Raw genomic sequence first — 25,043 nt, 5'->3', positions numbered from 1 at the left:
CCAGAAGAGGCATTAGAAAAACAGTTTAGTTTAGTAATACAGTGTGGAAACAGGCCCTTCGGCCCACTGAGTCTGTGCCGACCATTAATACTATCCTACACAGACTAGGGACAATTTACATTTATGCCAAGCCAATTAACCTACAAACCTGTATGTCTTTGGAGAGCGAGAGGAAACCGAAGATCTTGGAGAAAACCCCCGCAGGTCATGGGGAGAACGTACAAACTCCGTACAGACAGCACCCATAGTCAGGATCATACCTGGGTCTCTGGTGATGTAAGGCAGCAACTCTGCTACCGAGCTGTGAAATCCTTTTTTAGTTTCCCTTCAAAGCTGTTAATTCCAGCCAATTACATTTAAACAATTTCTTTACATTTCAACTGTGTGCAAATGGCATTCATGTTCCAAGTGCAACTAGACGAAGTTCTCCTCACCAGCTTGCCTAGCTCAAGCATTTACAACTGTTATCCACCGTGCTGTCATTCGCTTATGGACATAATGTGGGTCAAGCATCATATCCAGAGAAAATGGATAGGTGACGTTTTCTGTCGGGACCCTTCTTTAGATTGATTGTCAGCTCCACCACTCACTGCTTTAATTATTGTGAAGCCTCTCTTCCCTTGTTTTTGTTTCCTTACGGGCCTGTCCCACTTAGGTGACTCTTTAGGCTACTGCCTGGACTAGTTTTAATGAAATTCACCTACGACACCTGGCCGATAGCCTACGACAACACCTACGACAGCAAAAATTGTCGTCACTGTGGCCAAAAATGTTTCAAAATTTTGCGGCAGTTGCCTGTGGTTGCCCAAATAATAGCATAAGTGGGACGGGCCCTTTATTAAGATGTACATATTTATCTCGGGGGATGTGGTTGGCTTTGGCAAGTCTAGCATCCAGGGTCCAGGTGAACTGGATCAAGTTACTATGTATTTGGTAGTAGCAATTAATACCCCTTAGTTCAAGATGACGTCTGAGCGAGGTGTTCCTACAAGATTAATTCGCTTTCAAGGTGAACATTTTGGGTTCATTTACCCAATAGCAGAGCGCTAGGACAACTAACTGCTGACATTGAGCATCACTCAGTTTTCTACTGAAGATTGTCTCATTTTTCTGGGTCCATCTTTTTTGGTGATTAGAAGCAACAATCGGAGTGACCAAGTGAAAATTGTGGGCGGAGAGCCAGGGAATGGAGGGTGAAAAGATGAACAAAGTCAGTAGACGAGTGAAGGAGAAGGGAACTAAGAGTGATGTAGTTGCCCCCCCCCCCCCCCCCCCCCCCCCCCCCCCCCCCACCAATTTAGAATCGGTAATGGGCTTACCGTTCTTGTGTGTCTCGCTCATGGACAGGGGGTATTTGACAATGGAAGAATGGGGCTAACCCAGAATGCTATCTGGTTGGCATGGACAAGCTGCTGTGCATCCATTCATTAGACTTCAGAAATACTGAGCAGAAACAGACCCTTTGGCCCACCAAGTCCACGCCGACCAGCAATCACCTTGTACAGTAACACTATCCTACACACATTTTTCAATTTTTTAACAAAGTCAATTAACCTACAAATAACGTCTTTGGAGTGTGGGAGGAAACAGGAGCACCTGGAGAAAACCCACGCGGTCATACTGCTGGGAGAATGTACAGACTCCGTACAGATGGGACCAATAGTCAGGATTGAATTACAGCACCGGGTCTCTGCATTACTGTGGTGTCCCTTCTTGTTCTTCTTGATACTTTATCTCTTGTTAACCCTTTCTCTTGCTACTTTATATCTCGTTGACCTTTTCTCGCTTTCTCTAGCTAATATTTGTTTGTTGTCCCTAGCCGTTTAACGTGCATGTGTGAATATTATTGAAACGTGTTATAGTGTGGCTAGAAATGCACTTAACATAAGCATTCAATAGCATTTCAGAATAGAAAAATCATGAAAGAATTGTCGGCTTACTGCAGAAGTGGAGACCTAGCCTTTCAGTTTATTTGACAAGAAGCTGGGTGCAAAAGGATTGTTTTTCCCTTGGAAGCTACAATGAACAAAGTATTCTATGACCACGTCATTTTGCAGTGTTAGAAAAGCACCGAGGGAAATCCAGTTATGTAAAGAAATTATGTTTTCTTTTTGCGAATTTGTGTTATTCAGGTGCCCAGTGATCCTGAAGGAATGTCTAACTGGAGCAGTGAAGGAATGTGTGAAAGGGTAGGGAAAATAAACTTATCTCTATTTCAGAGTTTACTGATTATATGTTCTAAACAATGATGTTTGAACTTTTTTGGATTTGCTGAAAGAGGGTTTGTGTGATTATGTGAAGAGCAGAGAGATTTTGACGGGGAATGAGTGCTTGTACAAGTCGGGCCTGTGGTGAATGGCAAGCTGGTCACTGGGGCTCTGGGAGCTGGCACAACTCCTAGGCGGTCATACATCACTATCCACCAGTAAATCCGTGTGGGATTGAAAGGGAAGAGAAATTATCATTTGGGTAGAATTATGTGAATGATTAAAGAGGAGGAAGGAGAAGGAAAAATTGATCAATAAGACAAGAACTTGCATCTTAGGGATAGTGTAGAAATTGTAGAAACATAGAAAAATAGGTGCAGGAGTAGGCCATTCTGCCTTTCGAGCCAGCACCCCCATTCAATATGATCATGGCTGATCATCTAAAATCAGTTCCTGCTTTTTCCCCATATCCCTTGATTCCTTTGGCCCTAAGAGCTAAATCTAACTTATCTTCAAAACATCTAGTGAATTGGCCTCCACTGCCTTCTGTGGCAGATAATTCCACAGATTCACAACTCTTTGGGTGAAGATGTTTTTCCCCTCATCTCGGTCCTAAATGACCTACCCCTTATTTTTAAATTGTGACCCCCTGGTTCTGGACTCCCCCAATATTGGAAACATTTTTCCTGCATCTAGCCTGTCCATTCCTGTAAGAATTTTACTTGTTTCAATAAGATCCCCTCTCATCTTTCTAAATTCCAATGAATACAAGCTCAGTCAACCCATTATTCCATCAAATGTCAGTTCCACCTGGTGAATTAACCTGGTGAAGCTACGCTGCACTCCCTCAATAGCACTAATGTCCTTCCTCAAATTAGTAGACCGAAATTGCATGCAATACTCCAGATGAGGTCTCACCAGGGCCCTGTACAACTGCAGTAGGACCTCCTTGCTCCTAAACTCAAATCCTCTTGCAATGAAGGCCAACATGCCATTAGATTTCTTCACTGCCTGCTGTACCTGCATGCTTACTTTCAGTGACTAATGTGCAAGCAACTGAAGAAGGTTCTCGACCCGAAACATCACAAATTCCTTCTCTCCAGAGATGCTGCCTGTCCTGCTGAGTTACTCCAGCATTTTTGTGTCTACTTTCGATGTACAAGCACAACCAGGTCTTGTTGCACCTCCCTTTTTCCTAATCTGACACCATTCAGATAATAATCTGCCTTCCTGTTCTTGACACCAAAGTGGATAACCTCACAATTATCCACATTATACTGCATCTGCCATGCATCTGCCCACTCATCTTCCCGACTAATGTGAATTCCTTTCAATTCCTCCCTCCCACTAGATCATAGGTCTCCTAGTATTTCTGGGAGATTGTTTGTGTCTTCCTTAGTGAAGATTGAACCAAAGTACTTGGTTAACTATTCTGCCATTTCTTTGTTTCTCATTATAAATTCACCTGTGTCTGATTGTAAGGGACCTACATTTGTCTTTAGTAAATTTAAAAGTAAACAGTGCTGAAAAATGCACGTCTTATGCAAGTCTTTTATTGGTACTGTAGTGACATGTCATGTTGAAATGTTTGACTAATACATATCTATTTTATACTTTGAAAAATAATATATTTAAAGATTGAATTATGAGGATCGAAAGTGCAAGAACATCTAAACCTATTTTTGTTTATTTGTTTTCATCTTGCATGTGGTTGAATGGACAGGAAGTAGAATAACACTGTTAGCAAATTCACCTAGTGGTCATAACCAAGAATGTCAATTGTAGTGAAATCTTAGGGATTGTAACACTTAGTCCTACTAATCAATCTGGCTGGAGAAACTGTAATGAGGAAAACCTTTAGATTCCTGAAATACTGGGACCAGTGCTTAAACGGGGCTTCTCAAGCTGGGCTGGATGGGACTTTAAATAGAGCTGGTACCAATATCCTTGTAGAAAGGTCAAATATTATTGTTGGGGAATGTTTAACATCTTATTGAGGAGGAGCAAAATCACCAGTTTGAATTGATCTGAATAACAAGAAGTTCAGAACAGGAATATAAGAGACAGATACTGGATACGTCTCCCATTCTTAGGACCATGTACAGAAATATATTTGTTGTAGTAAACTTTGACCTGCATGCACAAGTGACCAAGTGATATTGTGGCAAAATGACACTTCTGTTAATCTCGGGGCCGTGCTTATGCATCTTAAACTCCTATTTGCTCCCCTTGGGTATTAATCCTTTTCCCTTTCTGAAAGTTATCATTAAATCTATTTCCGTTGCCTTTTCAGAAAGTACACTGCAGATCACAATTTGCTGAATAAAGAAATTTTGTCTATGTTGCATTGGATTCTTTTGCCAATTGGCTTAAATCCATTCTCTGGCTGGTGTTGCTTTCTGCCAAAGAAAACAAAATCTCAAGTCTTCATGAATTTTGAGTGCCATGATTAAATCACCGTTGTACTGCACCACCTCCACGCTCCACATGGCATTAACATCTTTTATACATTGTTTATTGACAACTGAGGTAAAAAATGTTATGTTGAAAATGCCATGACGCGTCATACTAGACAAAGGGAAGAGAAATGAGTATGGCCAGGAACGTTGCTTTCCTCTTGAATGGATCTACAATTATTAAGCAATGTTTTCTTTCGCTCATCGTATAATAAGAACATTTACAGAAAATGGTAGTTTTACTGGGAACTGACATCTTCGAGGCCCACTTTAGAGTACAATGAACTTGAATAACTTTCCTGTCCTGTTTGGGAATTATGACAGCAAACTCATTTATGGGATGGGCAAGTTGTTTTTAATGGCCAGGAAACAAGCTAAATTCCTGAAGACAAAGATGTTGAACTCTTTAACGTAATTTGCCATTATGCAGGAATAAGTATGCATTGATTGGCAATGACCTTGATGTGGAGAGATTTTTTTTCCTGTATTAATCCTGTATTATCGTTTCATCAGTTTGACATTTTTTTTAGTTTAAAGGTTAGCAATACCGTATCCTTGGATTTCTATTAGAATTTAAAAAAAAATGTAATTGCAATTATAGTGCACTGTGTCAGGGGGTTGCTCAATGATTCCCAGACAACTGATTTGAGCTCCTTATTGGAAATTAACTAGGTTTTACTCTTAAGAAATTCCAAGGGCTCGGGCAGAGATATTTGTATTATAGAGTCGAGAGTTGTCATGTGTATCGGCAATCTATATATTACTATTACTCATCTTGTTTGTTTGTACATGTGTGTGGATGTGATATCCCCCAACCCCGCCAAAACGGTACACTATAGCACTATGGGTGGGAGGGGGGGAGAGGAGGGGGGTGGAGATGGGGGGGAGGGGGGTCTTATACTTTACAGGTTATTGCCATTTTCAACTTTAAAAACGTCGCAGTCGCGCAGTTGGGGGAGGGTTGCCATGATTGGCGTCACAACGTGAACCCGTCAGCCACACTGTGCAGTTTGGTGGAATATTGCGTTGGGAGAACGGGGCCAAACGGTTCCCACTTGGTCTAGTAGACAAATAAAATAATTTTTTGCTGCAGCTTATTAGGCACATTAATGCAAAAACGCACAAAACCATGCAATAATCAATAATACAATAAATAATAATAAGAACATGACGTAACCATTGCAGTGTAAAACCAAAGTTTGTAGTGCAGCCAAAAAATGCAGTCTATAAACTATCAGTTGTGGTGTACAGTATTCAAAAGCTTGATAGTTGCTGAGAAGCTTCTTGTGAACTGGTGGTCACATTTTTTGGGTTCCTATACAACCTTCCTGTTGGTAGTAGTGAAATGAGAGCACTGCCAGGGTGGTGTGCATCTTTGATGGTGTGCCTTTTTGAGGCGGCACCTCCTATAGATCCCCTTGGTAGGAACCTGTGATGGATCGGACAATGAACGCTATTCTGTAGCCTCCTTCGTTCCTGGGCATTTGTGGTACTGAATTAAACTTGTGATGTAACTAGACAGGATACTGAGTTGGATGTTCAGCCATGATCATATTGAATGGCGTTGCAGGCTCGAAGGGCCGAATGGCCTACTCCTGCACCTAATTTCTATGTTTCTATGTTCTCTACCGTGCACCTGCAGAAGTTCAATAGAGTATTCCACAACATTCTGAATCTCCTCAGTCTTAGAAAGAAGTAGAAACATTGAATTTTCTTTGTAATTGCATCGATATGCTGGGTCCAGGACATATGTTCAGAGACAGAGTAATGTAGTATGGAAACGGGCCCTTCGGCCCAACTTGCTCACATCGACCAAGATGCCCCATCCACACTTGAAGCTGCTGACATAGATATATAGAAAATAGGTGCAAGAGGAGGCCATTCGGCCTTTCGAGACAGCACCGCCATTCATTGTGATTATGGCTGATCGTCCCCTATCAATAACCCGTGCCTACCTTCTCCCCATATCCCTTGATTCCACTAGCCCCTAGAGCTCCATCTAACTCTCTCTTAAATCCATCCAGTGATTTGGCCTCCACTGCGCTCTGTGGCAGGGAATTCCATAAATTCACAACTCTCAGGGTGAAAAAGTATTTTCCCACGTCAGTCTTAAATGACCTCCCCTTGATTCTAAGACTGTGGCCCCTGGTTCTGTACTCGCCCAACATTGGGAACATTTTTCCTGCATCTAGCTTGTCCAGTCCTTTTATAATTTTATATGTTTCTATAAGAATTTTATGACAATCTGCACTCCCATCTCATCGACGAAGACAGGTTCCTGGATCTCTGGCTTTCCTTTCCTGAAGTCGACAAACAGCTCCTTGATTGTGCTAGTATTGAGATTAAGGTTGAAAGGTGCCAGAACAACAATCAGATTATCAGTCTCCGTCTATACTCTAATTCATCATTACCCATTATTCATCCAACGAGGGTGGTATTGGTGGTGAATTTAACGATGGCATTAAAGCCACTGGTGAACCGCCAAAATATCTGGCTGCGCTAACAATATGCCATATTACAGCTGTACATGATATTAGTAAGATCACCTTTGGAAACGCACTGTACAGTTCTAGTCAACCTTCGTTGGAAAGTTGTCATTAAACTGGAAAGGTTGCTGTGATGTATGTAATATAATTAGCATATTTTATGTCTTGTGCGAGAGGACACGTGCGCTGAGGGAGACTCAAGGTGGCGTCCTGGAATAAAGAAGCTTGTTAGTTTACTCCCATATCTGAGTGTTCTTTTAAGTTGGTTCCAAGCACCCAAATACACAACAGTTGCAAAAAAAGATTTACGAGGATGTTAACGGGTCTGGAGTATTATATTTATAGGCCTCATTTATAAGGAGAGGCTGGATAAGCTGGGACTTTTTCTCAATGAGCATAGGAGGTGGGGTGACCTTGCAGATATATATAAAATCATAAGGGGCATGCATATATGAGGCGACTAGCCAGTCTTTTTCCCAGGCAAGCAGAATCGCATAGGTTTATGGGGAAAGATTTTAAAGGGATCTGAGACTAAACATTTTCATAGGCAAATGAGCTGCCAAAGCAAATGTTAGTGATGGGTACAATTACAACATTTAAAAGACACTTGCTTAGGTACGTAGAAAGCAAAGGTTTCATAAGTTATTGGAGCAGAATTGGGCCATTCGGCCCCCCAAGTCTACTCTGCCATCTAATCAAAGCTAATCTACGATACGATAGACTATTTATTTATCCCAGGAAGGAAATTCCTTCTCAACCCTCCCACTGTCTCCCCATAACCCATGACACCTGTACTAATCATGGTGAATTAATTGGAAGGATGTGGGCCGTCATTGGCAAGTGGGACTAGATTGGTTAGTCATTTTGTTCAGCAGGGCTGATTTGGGAGAAAGGCCTGTTTCGTTGCTATATAGCTCTGACTATGATCATTTGAGATTTGTCATTTTTCACAGACTTGTATTTCATGGGGCGCAGGTTTGTTGATTCTTTAGAGATTTGTACGTCTTGCCTCTGATGCTGCTGTCCATTTTATTCATTCTGTTGCTACTGAGGTTTTTACTTGGATGATCATGTCCATGTGGCATTCTGGACAATGGTTCTCACTTCAACTTTGGAGAATACTTAGAAAATACATATGTTTTTGCAACAAACCAAGGTATTCTTCCTATTTGAAATTATTTGACATTAGCATGACTCCTTTGATATACGAGATGTACCTGAACAGCAGATGAATGAAGATTACTAGTTTATGGCACTTAACCAAATGGCATTTTTTTACATTCTCAACATGCTGGTTGTTATTGTTTTATGAGAAGGAGCTCTGAATGGACCTAATTATGAGGGGGTGTAGGTCAGAACAAGTGCAAGTCTGGCATCATTTAACTCTTGAGCAAGTTGGAGGAGGCAGCTGGGGTTAGTAAAGCACCTGATCACAATGACATTCAACAATTTCCACTAAACTCATCAGGACTGAGACAGTTTCTATAAAATGGGAAGCTACAATTCAAAGAAATACAAAGACTGTACAAAGTTGTCAAAGATTGGCCTCGTCTTCAGACAGATTTTCCTGCCAACTATCTTGTTAATTGGTCTACGGAATACTACACTTGTCGTAAACCTTTCCAAATTAATGAGCATGTTGTGACATGCCTAGTCTATGTCTCATTTAGAGCGGTCTTGTACACTGGGTGGCCAACTACTTTATGTACTTAACACAATATTGTCCCTCTTGTATTTGCCCATTAAGAAAAGCCAGACTTATTGCACGTTTCCCTGCCTCTAAAGCTGAACAAATAATGCAGTGGTGGAAATGACCACTTAATTGAAAATATTGTTAGTTTCCAACAGTTTCTGTGGCAGGTTATAAAGGATGCTGGTCAATTTAATAATTTGCATGTTGAAAAATATTTAGATTGTGTTTTCGTAATTTGATTTAACATGGCAAGTAGAAAATGAAGCACCATGTGTATGAGAATATTTTGCTTAATTTTGTATGTATACATAAAGAAATCTGAAATTGGTCTGGGATTAATTTTATGACGAAAGGCCAGTTAGATGGATATGAGTGCAGTAATCTGGGACAAAACCAATTGGCACGAACATAATGAGCTAGGAAATAAAAGTGCCTGTCAATTAGTGTTTTATTGTTGAAGAAACGGAGATGATTTTGATGGGGATAGCGTTGTTGTTCTAAATATGGGCTTGTACAAGGTGACAATTGACTTGATTGGAAATGTTGTATCCTATTGGATTAAAAGAGTAATAGATGCCTAGATATAACATTAGCTAAAGGTTAAAGGACAGTATGTGAAGAGACAGTAAGTGGTGATTTTTATTTGAATATTTGCAAGTATTGTATTTCTGAAGGGCGCTTTGATGTATGCATGACAAGATCTATTATTGGGGCATAATTTCAAAGCAAGTTACACATAGCTTGGAAAATGATACGATTATTTACCAAGTGATAAAGTGCAAAGGCATGTGACATTTACTTTCAGGAAAGACAATGTGGTACAATTATAAACTGTTTCAGAACAGTAAAATCTGCATGGGGTAAGGAAATCTGCAATAGTGGAAATTTGTTGAAGATTGGAGAGGTTCACAGGTTTTCACTTTCTGCTCTCCACCCTGCCCACCTTTCCCACCTCCCCCGCATCCCTCTAAATTAAATCATGTTGTTCTCTCTCTTCCAGTGTTGATGGAAGCCATCAACATAAAGCATTAGTGGTGCATATCTCCCAACTGCAGTATTGTGTGTGTTCAATTCTGTGCAAGCTTCGGGAAAGTCTAGATTTACAGAAAGGTGCTAGGAAGAATTGATTTTGATTTTATGGATGGACCAAGATTATTTTCTTTGCTGTAGAGGAGAGGCAATGTGATGGTGTCCAAAATAATGAAACTTATTGAAAGTAAATAGGGGATTATGGTTTCCAGGGCAACATAGTCTATAACAAAGGTGATTGACAAGAGATCCAACAGTTGTTTGAATACCTGTTTAACACTGCAAATTGTGATGTGAAAGATTGGTGGTACCAGATAAAGAGGGAATAGGGTAAGTATATGAATTGAAGGAATATCCGACTGTAGAAAATACAGACGAATGTGACTAATTGGATGGATTTTTGGCCATCTTACTCAGTCCCCCTCCGCTGGGCAGGACAAGAGGATTTTTCCCATCGATGAAAAATAAAACAGTTATTAGTGTTTAAAAAATGTTGAGATTCTCTCTCCTGAAGGCGACGCCCCTTCCGGAGGGACTATAAAACCCGGAAGTGTTGAGTGCCTCAGTCAGTCGCTGCAAGATGGGGGAGCAAGAGGGTCACGTCTCTCAGTCTGACTGTGAATAACACTGAACACATGTCTACTAAACTGTGAGTGGTTTTACTGACCTGTCAGTGCCGTTAATGTGGTTTGAAAATATAGTTTGGAAATGCTAAAGCTGTGTTGCCTTTGGTTTGGAAATGCTAAAGCTGTGTTGCCTTTGGTTTGGAAATGCTAAATTTGTGTTGTCTAATTAAAGTCGCCTTCCCTAATTAAAGTCGCCTTCCCTAATTAAAGTCGCCTTCCCTAATTAAAGTCGCCTTCCCTAATTAAAGTCGCCTTCCCTAATTAAAGTCGCCTTCCCTAATTAAAGTCGCCTTCCCTAATTAAAGTCGCCTTCCCTAATTAAAGTCGCCTTCCCTAATTAAAGTCGCCTTCCCTAATTAAAGTCGCCTTCCCTAATTAAAGTCGCCTTCCCTAATTAAAGTCGCCTTCCCTAATTAAAGTCGCCTTCCCTAATTAAAGTCGCCTTCCCTAATTAAAGTCGCCTTCCCTAATTAAAGTCGCCTTCCCTAATTAAAGTCGCCTTCCCTAATTAAAGTCGCCTTCCCTAATTAAAGTCGCCTTCCCTAATTAAAGTCGCCTTCCCTAATTAAAGTCGCCTTCCCTAATTAAAGTCGCCTTCCCTAATTAAAGTCGCCTTCCCTAATTAAAGTCGCCTTGCCTAATTAAAGTCGCCTTGCCTAATTAAATTTGCCTTCTATATAATTAAAAGTCTAATCTTGGCCACTTCCTGTTTGCGCTTTATTATTGATTTTAGAACAAACGCTACCACGTACGGCTGTGATTTTTGGCCATCTTAATCAGAGTCCCCCTCCGCTCATCAGGTGCCGAGGAATTTTCCTATCGATGAAAAATAAAAGAGGTAGTGTTTAAAAAAAAAATGTTGAGATTCCCACTCCCGTCAATCATGCCATGAAGACCACGCCCCTTCTGGTGGGAGGGACAATAAAACCCAGAAGTCTGGGCATGGCTCCATCTCTGCAAGATGGAGGAGGGAGAGGTCACGACTCGCTGTCTTTAGTGGCCTTGCACACTGCTTGAAATGGTATGAAACTGCACTTGAATTTGGTGGCCTTGCACCCTGTTTGAAATGGAATTTCAAGGAATGGCCGTGAGTCAACTGCCAGCCCACCAGCCGTGAGTGAGTGAGCTGCCAGCATAACAGGTTTGAGTGACTGAGCCGCCAGCCCAAGAATCCATTTGGCCCACAATGTGGCATGTGACATTTACTAGCCCTCTGGAAACCAGTCCCTTCAGCCCACAAAAACCATACTAGTGCTCCAGAAAAGACCAGTTATTTGTTTGGTAATGGAGAACGGGGAACTGCAGATGCTGGCTTACCAAAAATAAACACAATATGCCAGGATGATCAGCGGGTCAGTCAACATCCATGTAGCACATGGATAGGTGACATTTTGGATTGGGACCTTTCGTGTCGTGCTGAAGAGAAGTGGGGGAGGAGATAAGGTGTGTACTTAATTGGAGAATTCAGTGTTCAAACTGCTGGCTTGTTGGCGTAAAAATCTAGGAAGTGAAGAAAATTGTATTAATGAGAAAGTAGTGCCGGAGAACTGTATTTAATACCATTAAATTATACCTTCAGGGCCTGATACTTTTAGTATTTTGGGATACAAATTATTTGTTGTGGAAATAATAGTGCATTGGTTATCATTTTCCACAATACAATAGATTATGGGGTATATCTTGCAAGTTGGTTGTAAATGTTACCAGACAGAAACTAGTGGCAAGTGCAGTTTCAATGATTCAAGGGGGGGGGGGGGGGGGGGCTAAAGATTAATGTGAAGGATGAAATAACAGGGCGCATGGAAAATATCAGTGGGATTAGATAAAGTCAGCATGAATTTGTGAAAGGGAAATAACGTTTGACCAACACATGGAGTGCATTATTTTGAGAATGTAACTTGGTACAATAAAATGTGGAAAATCTGTGGATGTGATCAAATTGGATTTTGAGTAGACCTTTTGATAAAGTCCCATGTTCACTTGTGAAATTAAAGCATGTGGTGTTGAGGAATGTATTGCATGGAAACTGTTTAGGAACAAATAGACCCCTCGAGGTGGCGAGAAGGTAAGTGGTAGGACAAAACACCGGTCAGTTCTAGGTCCTCAGTTATGTTTCAATGATTTGGGAAAGTGAGCAAAATGTATAATTTCAAAATTCACATGATCCTAAACTGGTGCGATTAGTCTCGATACCGGAGAAAAGCCGTATTTCTCACATAAGGGGTGCAAAGATTCGCCAGACAAATTCTTGTGATGACAAGACTGATGTATGAATAAAGATCAGGTTAGCTAGGTTTTTATTCACTAGAATTTATGAGAATAAGAAAGAATCTACTTGGAAAATTGCAGAGAGTCCTGAGGTGGGTGTACTGACTACGTGTGAATATGGTGTTTCCCTTGCAGGGAGTTGTCTAGACAGTGGGTGCCAATGGCTTGGGTTACAAGGTAAGAGGTTTGGTAATGTGAGGAGGAATCTCTTTATTTGGCACTGGGATTCACTGCAGTGAATACGTTTAAGAAGGTGATATATTCCACTGAGAAATAAGTGAAAGAGTAGGGATAGATGCATGGGCTTGATCATATTGAATGATGGAACAGGCTCAAAAGTTTTGTTTCTGAATTGTTTACACGTACCTAATTAATTTCAAATCCTATGACAATTGGCATTGACATTGGCATGGGGTGTCTATTGATTCATATGTTGTAGCTTTTCTTTTTCTCCCATTGCTGCTGAATCATCCTTAAGGCAAATTTGTGTTCACAAATCTGAGATCTTCCAGGCTTTTCTAGTACACTGTAGTTGAATTCAGTATTAATAAATGAGAAAGTAATTTTATCAATCAAAATTGAGATAAAGGATTGTGCATGCAATTTATTTTTCATAACTTTTTGATTTTAGCTTAACTAAGCTTTGACTTTTCGTACAAATTTGCTATTTCAATCTCAAAACAATTATGCAGATATATCCATGTATGTGTTAATGAAATTTATTATTCCTCAGATTTTACTTAAAACATTTCTATATTCATAAACTTTTAATTCCTGCAAATCACAGAAATGCTATTTTGGTACATTTTATTTTATCTATTTCAAATGTAAAGCATATTGAAATTATAATTAACTATTAAACTATTTCATGTGCAGAATGGGTACAACATAAAAGGGGGGGCATCTGTACCATCTTGTTTAAAAGCGCTGCCATCATTCACACTTTGCTGCCTATTCCACACCTTCCTGTAACTATTTTCAGACGGATAATTATCCTGCTCCATTTTGAACACCATCTGATTCTGCCTCTATCTCCATTCCTTGCAGTGGGTTCCAGACTCTGCTGTTCAATGTTCTTTTTTTTAAAGATAAATTCCTCATACTGGTATCCTGCTCTGCATCATCAGGCACACGGCAGATTCATCTATTCTTGGTTCTCCAGTCTGAACACTCACAGGCATATGCCTCCCCCAGCCCCCTCTCCCCTCGTACTTCAGCTCGAGCTGCATGCTGTTATGCCAGCAACCTGGTTGGAGTCCAGCACTGAATCCCCTACAGCTAGCTGTGGAAGTTGTTGCTTCCTGTGATGGTTGTTGTTGGGTGGATTGGGCTGAGTGGTGGGCCACTCAGTATTGTAATGTGGAAATCAGGGCTGCACCTGGGCTGGCATGGAGACAACATTGGAGCAGTGTATTAGCAGATCGCCCTGATCCCACAGTGTTATGTCCACAAGGACAGTAGGAGTTTGTGCCAGTTTCCCAGCACAGTCTGTAATTCGTACCTTTACACTTAATACTGGATCCCCTTTCGTACCAAGTCTGTTAGTGACCTCATTCCTGGGAAGGTATCCTGAGTGCTAAGTGGGTTACCAGTGTGTGAGTTTTGGTTATTTTATTACAATTATCTTCACATGCCTCTAATTTGTAGCTCCTTCCACCAATGGCAGCAAATTACCTCTAACCATTTATACGCTTTGTGATTTAAAATACCCATCTCATGATCTACTCTCTTGCAAGGAAAATCCCATCTTCACCAGATCGAATAATGTCCTTCTGTTATACCCGTTCTGTGTACAACCTGTTATCTGGTTAACAGATGGTGTATATTCTTAAGTTTATCACATTTTCAAGCATGATTATACTGTAAATAAGTTGGCCATTTAGTAAGTTGGGCACATAGTCGACTGAAATGCTAGGATCATCAGTGCAAAAAAATGGAAGCGTAGCATTTTACAGTGGTGTGTGTGTATTGTAAAAATATTGCTTGTATTTATCTCTTAACCTGCAATGTATTTTTGTGCATTGTGTAATCAGATTTGCAGTCCATTTAATTGAGCCTTTGTTTTGAGCATGATGGAGAGTATATGCAAGATATTATACATCTCTTTCTTCCACAAGCATCTGATGTCAGCAGTGGGCAGATTGAAAGCTTTGCATAACGATTACTTTCTCTGTGCTGAATGGACAGAATGGTAGAGGTGCACTTGTAATCGACATGGCAACACATGCTTCAAGCAGTGTACTCTCATTTTGTCATATTAGAATGAGGTTCATCCACAGACTACCAATTGCAAACAAGGATCCTTGGCACTGTCCTATTTTTGCATGTATCATTAAACATATTTGCCATAAAAATAAATGGTGTTAATCATGGCAGCTATTTAATTTGATATTGCTGGGTGTAATATAATTTGTACTCTAGAGGGAAATAACAGCAGATGTGACTTATTATGGCAGAAATGTGTTTATAATATGCTTATTCTGATGACTGGAATATAAAAATCTATTGGCGTGCTTGCTCTTTGAACTTCAGTTGCATATAATGCTTCTGGATATCTTTACTCTACTCGGGTTCCTCTTGTAAACACGTTAATGATTGGCTGCATCTGTCCTTGCATTTGTCAAGTAGATTGTAGAATTGTTTAACTGCACAAGGTCTCAAAGTGAGGCGGTAGATCTAATATCATGGCAAAGAGAAGCAGGAATGGGACATTCAGTTACTTGTCTTTGCTTCGCTGTTCAGTAAGTTCATTAATCTTTTAATGGTTCAATTACCTAGGTATTGATTTTTTTTTTGCATACAGTTCAATAAAAATCTTACTGCATGTAGCAGATTACACTGAGATGGTACGCAAGAGTCGCCATGTTTGTGCTGGGATTTAATGATCCGTCCAAATTGGTTAAACCGTAGTCTTTAACTCAGCCATAAAGGCCCGTTGTCATGGCGGTGACACTGGGTGTGAATTGCAGGGTCGGCCTGGCCTAGCGATGGTCTTCTGCTGGAGCAGCACCTGATCTATTTGAAGCCCCAGGTTGCTGCCTGGCCTCCAGTGGTCCACTCCACCGAATACCTTTTTTAAACTAAAAATAATTTACTCAATTACTTACAATTATATGTACAGTACAAAATAAATCAAAACAAAACCCACCACCATAATACAAGTCAAACAAATATTCTTCAATACTAAACATACTATTATACAACTATATCACCATCCTTATTAAGGATGCATTCTACCCTCCCGTGGTGCCCAGCAGCCCCGGAAATCCCCATGGCACCGTGGACAGTGCGTAGTCCCATTCTAATGCCATCTGAGCATGGACGCAACCCCGGAAAATGTGCAGGTAGCCTGCTCGGGCAGAGTCCTCTTCTGCCTGGCACTGAATACCTTTTGAACCGGACTCATCAATCTGCACTTTATGTGGCCTCTGTGACATGGGGCGTGTGCTACAGCGGACCTTGAAGCGTCCAGGGTCGAGAGCACAGGAGGTAAAACTCCAGCCTGTTGTTTTCCATGTGGTAAAACACTCTGCCGACGACTACCAGCATGAGGCTAGTTTTTACCAATATAATTGGGTGGGAAGGAGAAATACAACTGAATTTTTCAGGCAGAAAGTCAACTGCACATTTGGACCCAATGCAAGAGTTAGAATAGTGACGCAAGGAACTGCAGGTGTTGGAATCATGCGCAGAATACAAAATGCTGGAGTAACTCATTGGGTCATGCATTATCTCTGATGCTTGGGGTCAGGACCCTTCTTCAGACCCTTTCCCAAGAGTTTAACCTTTCCCATTCCCTTTTGCGGTGCCAAGTTCCTCTTTTACCTTCATGCCACTCTCCGAGCACTAGCTGCAAATAGCTTGATATCTATAAATCTATCGTATCTGTGTCTTGAATGTGCTGAGTGACTGAACTTCAAATCCCTCTTCGGTAGGGACGTCCAGATGTACACCTGGAAAATTAAGTTTGTTATGAGAGATGGTCATTGGTGCCCTGACTAGCGCTCCACCTGCCTTTTTTAAATGCATGTCACCAGCTGTATAATTTTATTTGAGTTCTTAATCCCTTCCATCTATGCACTTAGCTTCTATCTGGTAACTTTTTGTTTCTTTAATGTTGTACTTTGCCATCATCCCTTTCAATGGCACTGGTTTAAGAGCTCTGCTCTGAGGAGTTTGGGTGACCCCTGCATTATAGGATTTGCATTGTGACAAAACTATTACAATTTTTCATAATGCAAAGCCACTGCAAGTGTGTGTACGTCGAAATAAAAGTTTTATTCAGTTTTTCTTCTCACTAATTCTATGAGAGCGAATTTTTATTTCATTTCTCAGAATTTTGGTAATAACATGTATTCCCGAAAGGGTAAATTTTCTTTACTCGGAAATGCATGTCACCTGCAGTAATAAATAAAAAAACAATTTCAATATTGAAAACTTTGTGTGGCATACTATATAATATTTACATTTTAATATAAAAACATTCACTGATGTGTCTATTTTTGAAATTTTTATAAGGTGTTCTTGAAAAAGAAATTTGTGTTGGTGCATAACATAATGATGTTGCTGCACCGAGGGACAGCCATGTCTATCCCTCATTGCTGGCAGCTGAAAGACCAGGCAGTGAATGCCATGCAGTGTCACCCAGCGCAGCACGCAAGGCCATGTCTTGCTCCTGGTGGAAGTCGGAATTTAAGGATTTGCGGGAAGCAGCTGACATAAGTGAGGCAGGCGAGCGGCAGGAGAGAGGTGTTCAGATGGAGGGCACTGCCAGAGGTGAACGAGTCGGCAGAAGGGCGCTGAGCCACCTGAGCTACTTCCCTCCCCGGCCACAATGTGGTGGCTCTGCGCTCAGAGCGCCGTGGCAGCGGTGAGTGAGTTGCTGGCATGATCCCCGACCCCCTCCTTCTCAACGCTCCTGTCCGCACTGACCCGGGCCAGACTCCCCACAGGCTGTGAAAGATCACAACTGATTCAACTTGTCTCGGTGTGCTCCTGTTTTTCCCACCATCTCTCCACCTGCCGTCACCCTCCACCCCCCACGCATCCAGTAATTCAGAATGGCGGAGATCTGTAAGCCTTGGGCAAATTGAATTGTTACTTTCTTTATTTTTAGTAATTTTTTTTTGAGCATGAGAAACTCTATGTTCCGCCAGCCTTTTTTTCAAAATTTAGCAACTCAAAATGGGGGTGTGTCTTTGATGCAGGTGCGTCCTCATTGCCGGGAAATATGGTACTTTATTAAGAGATATGGCTTTTGAAGGCAAATTACTTTATAAAAGTCAACTGACAGCTTACGGAGAGGAGAACAAACTGCGCATGTGCGGTTTACAATTTTTTTTATTTTTAAAGTGGACTGACTGCCCACCCTGAATAATTACTCACGGCACGTGCCTGGTAACAGGTCGACACAGGCGAGGGGAAATTTTTGACAGACAGATAGTTGGACCAAAGGCCTGGATATAAAATAGGTGTGAGACAGGTTAGAAGAGCGAAGGCCCACACACTTATTGTTCTCATCTCTGGCCTATGTTCCAACCATCAGCTTGTCAAAACCCCCCCTGCCCTCCCTCCTTCCTTGCCTGTATCGACATATAATGCCCCCCCTTGCCCCCTCGCTTGCGATCAGTCTGAAGAAGGGTCTCGACATAAAATGTCACCTATTCATGTTCTGCAGGGATGTTACCACCCGCACTTTGTGTCCTTGACTGTATATCGTCATTTGTTCCTCCCATTATGTATTCATCATCTATTTTGAATAATACATTGATATGCTGGAACTTCTTAAATTGCAGGTTAATTTCCTAATGCACTGCATGTGAACTTCAGCGATGGAGAGTAAAGGAACACTTTCTCAATGTGGGCAGCAAAACTGAGATAACTAGCAGTGAAGTTTCTCAAAGCGGGTCATTTTGAAAGATGTGTATAATGACATGGAGTGCCAAGCACTAGTAATATGATACTCACAGAAGATGATTATGGTGAAATTATCATTTATAGCTTCACTTGATTGCAGCTTTAGTGAGATGTTTTTACTTGCCTCCAGTTTGAGAATTGCCCACCATAACCAAACAACATTATGCTGTGAATATTTTTCCCTCTATTAGGCACTTGCTGTATCATATAGTAACATTACCAGCCAATCAGACTGAAAATTGCTGACAGTATGCCAAAAAAAAACCCGTAACAATTTGAAGCAGAATAAAAATTAGGATTTATATATTGGTTAAGGTAAAAGTTGTAATATCATGCACTTTTTTTATTTTAGATGTATTAATTTTGTTTAAAAAACAAAAAAAAAAACATTTGAAGAGTTGATTTCAGACCCGTGGAGAATTAATCCATTATGTGGAAAATAATTTCATGATCTTCGAATAAAGGGGAGGTCATTTAAGACTGAGGTGAGAAACATTTTCACCCAGAGAGTTGTGAATTTATGGAATTCTCTGCCACAGAGGGTAGAGGAGGCCGAGTCACTGGATGGATTTAAGAGAGAGTTACATAGAGCTCTAGGGGCTAGTGGAGTCGAGGGATATGGGGAGAAGGCAGCACGGGTTATTGATAGGGGACGATCAGCCATGATCACAATGAATGGCGGTGCTGGCTCGAAGGGCCGAATGGCCTCCTCCTGCACCTATTTTCTATGTTTCTAAGATATTTCAAATATCAAGATATAATCATGCAGGATCACTAAGATTTTATGAAGGAAAGATTATGTTCAATAAATCTGTTAGAGATCTTTTGCAGATGGAAAGAGCAAGGTAAATAAAGGAAACTTGTAAATGTGGGCTATTTTGCTTTCCAGAAGTATAAATTACCTGTAAAGGTTTCTTTGTAAGGGTAAGAGCTCATACCTTTTTTTGGTAATCCATTGAAATGGAAAGAAGACTAGCAAACAAACAGGCAAAGGAGATGGAACAAATAGATCATTTATAGATAGGCAAGTCTTATTTAGTGGGGTTACACAAGGATGAATGCTGAGGCCTTAATTCTATATTTATGCCTTAAATAAAAGGGCTGTTTGCATTGTAGCAAGATTTCCTGATCCTATAAGGATAGTTGGGAAATAAAATTGTGAAAAGGATGCAGAGAGTCTAAGTGGAATGAAGATAAGTGTTACTTTTGGGCAAAACATTAACTGATACATTTAATTCTGCAGGTAACATTGAGGGAAAATAGAAAAATAATACTGTTTTGAGATTTCAAAAGGTCACTTACTAGGGCTTTGCATGCTCTATTAAGGGCTTTGGGCTACGTGTGCCTTTACACAAACCAAAGTTACAGTGGAATAACTATAATAAATAGTTTAATAAAAAGTTTAATAAAACAGTAAAATAATTAGTTAGTGTTTGTCACAAACGAGGTGAAGTATAAAATTGGATGTATTGCTATGTAAAGGTTGCTGTTGCGATTATCCCTGGAATATTGCATATATTGGGGTCTCAATGAGGAGAGAGATACTTGCATTATAAGATGTTCGCATTCACCATATTGAATCTTGATAAAGGTGTTTTGAGGAAATGAGTAGATTGGGACTATTTGAAGATGAGAATAATGTGAGGTGACCTAATTGAAATGCATGATTCTAAGAGAGGTAGACGTTGATGTTTTTTTCCTGGGAGTATGTAGCATCTGGAGGTCTCCCTCTTGTGCTGAAGATGGGGAGAGGGGAATTTCTTCTGGCAGTTGTGAAACTTCTGTAATTTCTACCCTAGAAAATCGAAGAGAGTGAATTATTCAACATACTCGAGCATGGGAGATATTTGGACAGTGGAGAAGTTGAAGACAGAAATTAAGCTAAAGTCATATTGACGATGCTCTTACACCATGAACAGTGTGGCTGACCCATTTCTTGCATTAAAATCACTTGCATTAATGAGTCAAAAACATGGTTCTGTAATAGTACTTGGTATGCCATCGAAAAGCTTGCTTAAAGTTCATTCAGTAAGGTTTTTGCACTTTTCTTTCAAAACAAGATTTATTTGCATTTGGGGGGGAAAATAACATTGTAATAGCCTTACAGGATGTGTCCTGATTCGTAAATGTAATTGTTTTGAAGAAGTGACAAAGATAATTGATGAGGTAGGATAGTTTTTCTACAATGGTTTAGTAAAGCATTTGACATGGTCTATCATGGTAGATTAGTCCAGAAGGTTAAATCACTTGGAATCAGAGGCAAGTTGGTAAATTACGTCTACAATTGGCCTGGCTGTAGAAAATAGATTGTAATGGTAGAGGGGTGATTTTATGACTGGAGGGATTTGTGCTGGGACCTATTTTAGTAATGTATTTTGATGGTTTGAATGGAAGTGCAGGTGCTTAAGGTTCACCAGACTGATTCCTGGGATGTCAGGACTTTCTTATGAAGAAAGACTGGATAGACTCGGATTGTACTCGCTAGAATTTAGGAGATTGAGGGGGGATCTTATAGAAACTTACAAAATTCTTAAGGGATTGGACAGGCTAGATGCAGGAAAATTGTTCCCGATGTTGGGGAAGTCCAGGACAAGGGGTCACAGCTTAAGGATAAGGGGGAAATCCTTTAGGACCGAGATGAGAAAAACATTTTTCACACAGTGAGTGGTGAATCTCTGGATTTTTCTCTGCCACAGAAGGTAGTTGAGGCCAGTTCATTGGCTATATTTAAGAGTGAGTTAGATGTGGCCCTTGTGGCTAAAGTGATCAGGGGGTATAGAGAGAAGGCAGGTACAGGATACTGAGTTGGATGATCAGCCATGATCATATTGAATGGCGGTGCAGGCTCGAAGGGCCGAATGGCCTACTCCTGCACCGATTTTCTATGTTTCTATGTCTATGTGAACCAAATTTTTGGAGTTGTGGATTTTGAAGAAAGTTAGCAAAGGATACAACACAATGTAGATTAGTTGGAAATTAGGGTGGTGAAATGGAAGATGGTGTTTAATACAGATAGTGTACGGTCTTGCATTTTGGAAAGCCGAATGGAAAACACATGAACAAATAGGAATTGGAGGGATGGGGACCAAGTGTACATAGATGGGATTAGTTTAATGTTGCATCTGGGTGGTGCAGATATGTTTCTAGTGGTATATTTATGAGCAAGTGAATGGCCCTGAACTCAAGACATTTGAGATCCCAGCCAATTTTTTAAAAGTGTGCTGCTTCCTGCAGAAATGCTGAATGTATGTTGTCTATGGTACTTGTATGTCTTTGACATTTAAGGAGCACACTAGCCCCAGTCAGGCCTCATTCACTTGGGGTTGCATCTCTGTGCTTGTTGGTATCTATGAAACTACATCCTAGAATCTTGCACATGAGGAGTGGGGTTTTTGGGGTGGTTGGAGAAATATAGTAGCATATATAGTGACTGTATAGTTTGTGTAATCAACTTGGCCAACTTTATTCTTAAGTCCCCTTTAGGTATGTTAAATAGCTCATTGCTTAGCTTCAGTGAGTCAAATAAAATATGTCTCATTTATCATTGATGATTGGACATCGTGCCTCAGGCAAAAATCAAAGTTTATTATACAGTGCAGAGGTTTTAATTGTTTGACTGAAATTGGAGCATTGCTATGATGTTAGGAGTAGACTAACAACATTGGCTTTGAATAAAAGTAAATGTAATTTGTTTTTTAAACAACGAACTGATAACCATGTATGTTATTTAGTAGGGTTCTATTGATCTCCATTAAGGATGTTTATTTTAATTTTAGAGATATAGTGCAGAACCAGGCCATTCGGCCCATCAAGTCCATGCCAACCACGGTTACCCATGCACGAGTTCTATACGACATAATAGGGACAATTGACGGAAGCCAATTAACCTACAAACGTGTTTGGAATGTGGGAGGAAACCTTAGCACCTGGAGAAACCTGACTGACTTTTTATGATCCCAAGCATCATCTTAAACCGAAGACTTTTTTTTGGCAGCAGTGTCTCACATTGTAAAATGGCACGTCACGGGACTTTGGATAGAACAGTGGAGTGTGGAGGGGCATAATTAAAGATAATTAATAAATAATAATTAAGCAGTTTTGTTTTTAATGTTTTTGTGTTTGCAATTAAGCAGACTTGATAGAGGTCTTTAAAATGATGAGAGGGATAGACAGAGTTGATGTGGACAAGCTTTTCCCTTTGAGAATAGGGAAGATTCAAACAAGAGGACATGACTTCAGAATTGGGGGACAGAAGTTTAGGGGTAATATGAGGGGGAACTTCTTTACTCAGAGTGGTAGCGGTGTGGAATGAGCTTCCAATAGAAGTGGTGGAGGCAGGTTCATTGGTATCATTTGAAAATAAATTGGATAGGCATATGGATGAGAAGGGAATGGAGGGTTATGGTATGAGTGCAGGCAGGTGGGACTAAGGGGGAAAAAAAATTGTTCAGCACGGACTTGTAGGGCCGAGATGGCCTGTTTCCGTGCTGTAATTGTTATATGGTTATATGGTTAGTTTTCCAACTGCTCTGACGTTAGAGCATGAGTTGCAAATTGTGCAAAGGTTTTTTAGATTTTTAGGTTTATTTGATTTTTTTTCATGTAGTCTTGAGTGTTTGTATCTGAGTGTCATAAGCATTCTGCTATGACTGAGCTTAATCGTACATGTGTCTTCAGTGGCTATCAGGATTTTAATTTTACAGTATTTTTGTGAACTAGACTTTTTTTCCACAAATAACCCCCAGAAAGGGTTTGAAGCTGGATGACCTTTCGCAGCAACAAAACACTCGGCTGAAGTCTGAATTGGTGCTGTGTACTATTTTTAGGTGGGCGGTAAGTGTGGCCAGCTTTCCACTTACTGCAAGCCCTGGTTCATTAACTGGCGATGAATCTATATTTGGAGCACATGGAATTAAGATTGTTGACGATGAGGGGAGTGAATAAGATGTGTTTATACACAGACCATTAGGATGCAGTATATTTGAACTAAAACATTTATGGACAAAGAATAACATGATTATAAAATATATAAAATATATTTCAAAATGGAATAAAATTCTACTCTATTAGAATTAAATGGAAACTGCATTTGTGGTTGGCCCAGACACAAATTCCCAAATGTAGTGCAGTGATGCATTAAAGATGCTTTTAGATGCAGTGGTGCTTGATAAATTACCAATGTCCCCAAATTTGCTTCACTTTAAAACGCATTTTTTTTCCGACCTGGTCCTGGATTATATTTGTTGGAGTGCAAGTTTTTGCTAAAGAATCATTCTGACGGCTGTTATGTGTGTTTTTAAAAAATTCGCCCGACAAGTTAATCGCTGGAGTGATTTTAAAATCAGCTTCTGAAGCCGTCAATGCCGACAACGGGGCCGGATTTTATGCAGGGGACAGGTAAAAGAAAGTAGTTTATTTTTATGTATAAAAGTGTTTCTTAAGATGCATTTAATTCACATTTTAAGTTGCGAAATGGTGATTTTTTTCCCCCCCGAAGAACCGGCAGTGTATTTGCTGCCGATATGGGGACTAAAATCACCGCGACCTCAACGTTCCAAATGGTCGCTTTCCAGAAAATCCCACAGGCAAGTTGATGTAAATGGCCATTAATTTACAGGTATTAAACATTAAATTCCTTCCATTTGGCCTATAAACCCATCACAATGAGATTTAAAAATTATGTTATATTCTGAATTTTTGTGTGAATGTTATTTGGACACTTAGGCTATTTAAAAATGTTAATCTTTTCTTAAGAAATGGATAGATGTTTAGATCTAGTAATTGAATTTTGTAATTAGCTGCAATTCTGTAACTAACTAATTATATGCTTTAATTTCAAGTCATCTAAGTAAGATTGTTTAATATTTGTTTCAGAATGCTTCAATCTACAATAACTGAAATTTTCTTTCGGTTCTCTTAAATTTTAAGAAAGTTATGGGCTTTTAAATGTTCTCGATCACAGCTTTTGTGTTAAGTCAATGAAAAAGCAATAGGGAACAAGATGCCAATTTCTAAGTATGAAAATGGCCATAACCTTTTTTATACTGAAGATATGAAAGTGAATTAGGTGTCAAATTAAACTTTTTATGCTTTATCTGATGGGATAAATTAAAGACTTGATTTTTTAAATCTCAACATTTTGTAACATTGCTAGTTAGAGAGATTGTTTTCAATGGTTAGGAGGCATTTATTATCGTATAATCAATGGAGAGTAAATATAACACATTTTGATTTGTAGTGTACATAACCTTTCTTTCATGACCCATACCTGCTCACAAGCCAAAAATAATCTATAAAAATGAATGCATTTTAGAGATTTTTTCCTTCCTCTTTTTTTTCTCTCCAAGTGTCTGAGAACTCAG

The 25,043-nt window shown here is 40.0% G+C and overlaps 1 protein-coding gene across 12 annotated transcripts in view; it reads left to right on the top strand.

Moving 5' to 3' along the window:
• The window catches only part of LOC129696276 (protein FAM110B-like), a 137,663-nt gene that overhangs the window by 51,199 nt on the left and 61,421 nt on the right, over nt 1-25,043 (top strand). For 4 of the 12 annotated variants that reach the window (XM_055634029.1, XM_055634038.1, XM_055634030.1 and 1 more), the window contains one exon: nt 2,133-2,189. The exons of the other annotated variants lie outside the window; for them this stretch is intronic. The gene's annotated coding sequence lies outside the window, so the exon portion shown is untranslated. The remainder of the gene's footprint in view (nt 1-2,132; nt 2,190-25,043) is intronic. 12 annotated transcript variants of the gene reach the window in all.

The sequence above is a fragment of the Leucoraja erinacea genome, chromosome 4 (assembly GCF_028641065.1).
Source record: "Leucoraja erinacea ecotype New England chromosome 4, Leri_hhj_1, whole genome shotgun sequence".
Taxonomy (NCBI): Eukaryota; Metazoa; Chordata; class Chondrichthyes; order Rajiformes; family Rajidae; genus Leucoraja; species Leucoraja erinaceus.
This window is presented reverse-complemented; position numbering and strand designations above follow the sequence as displayed.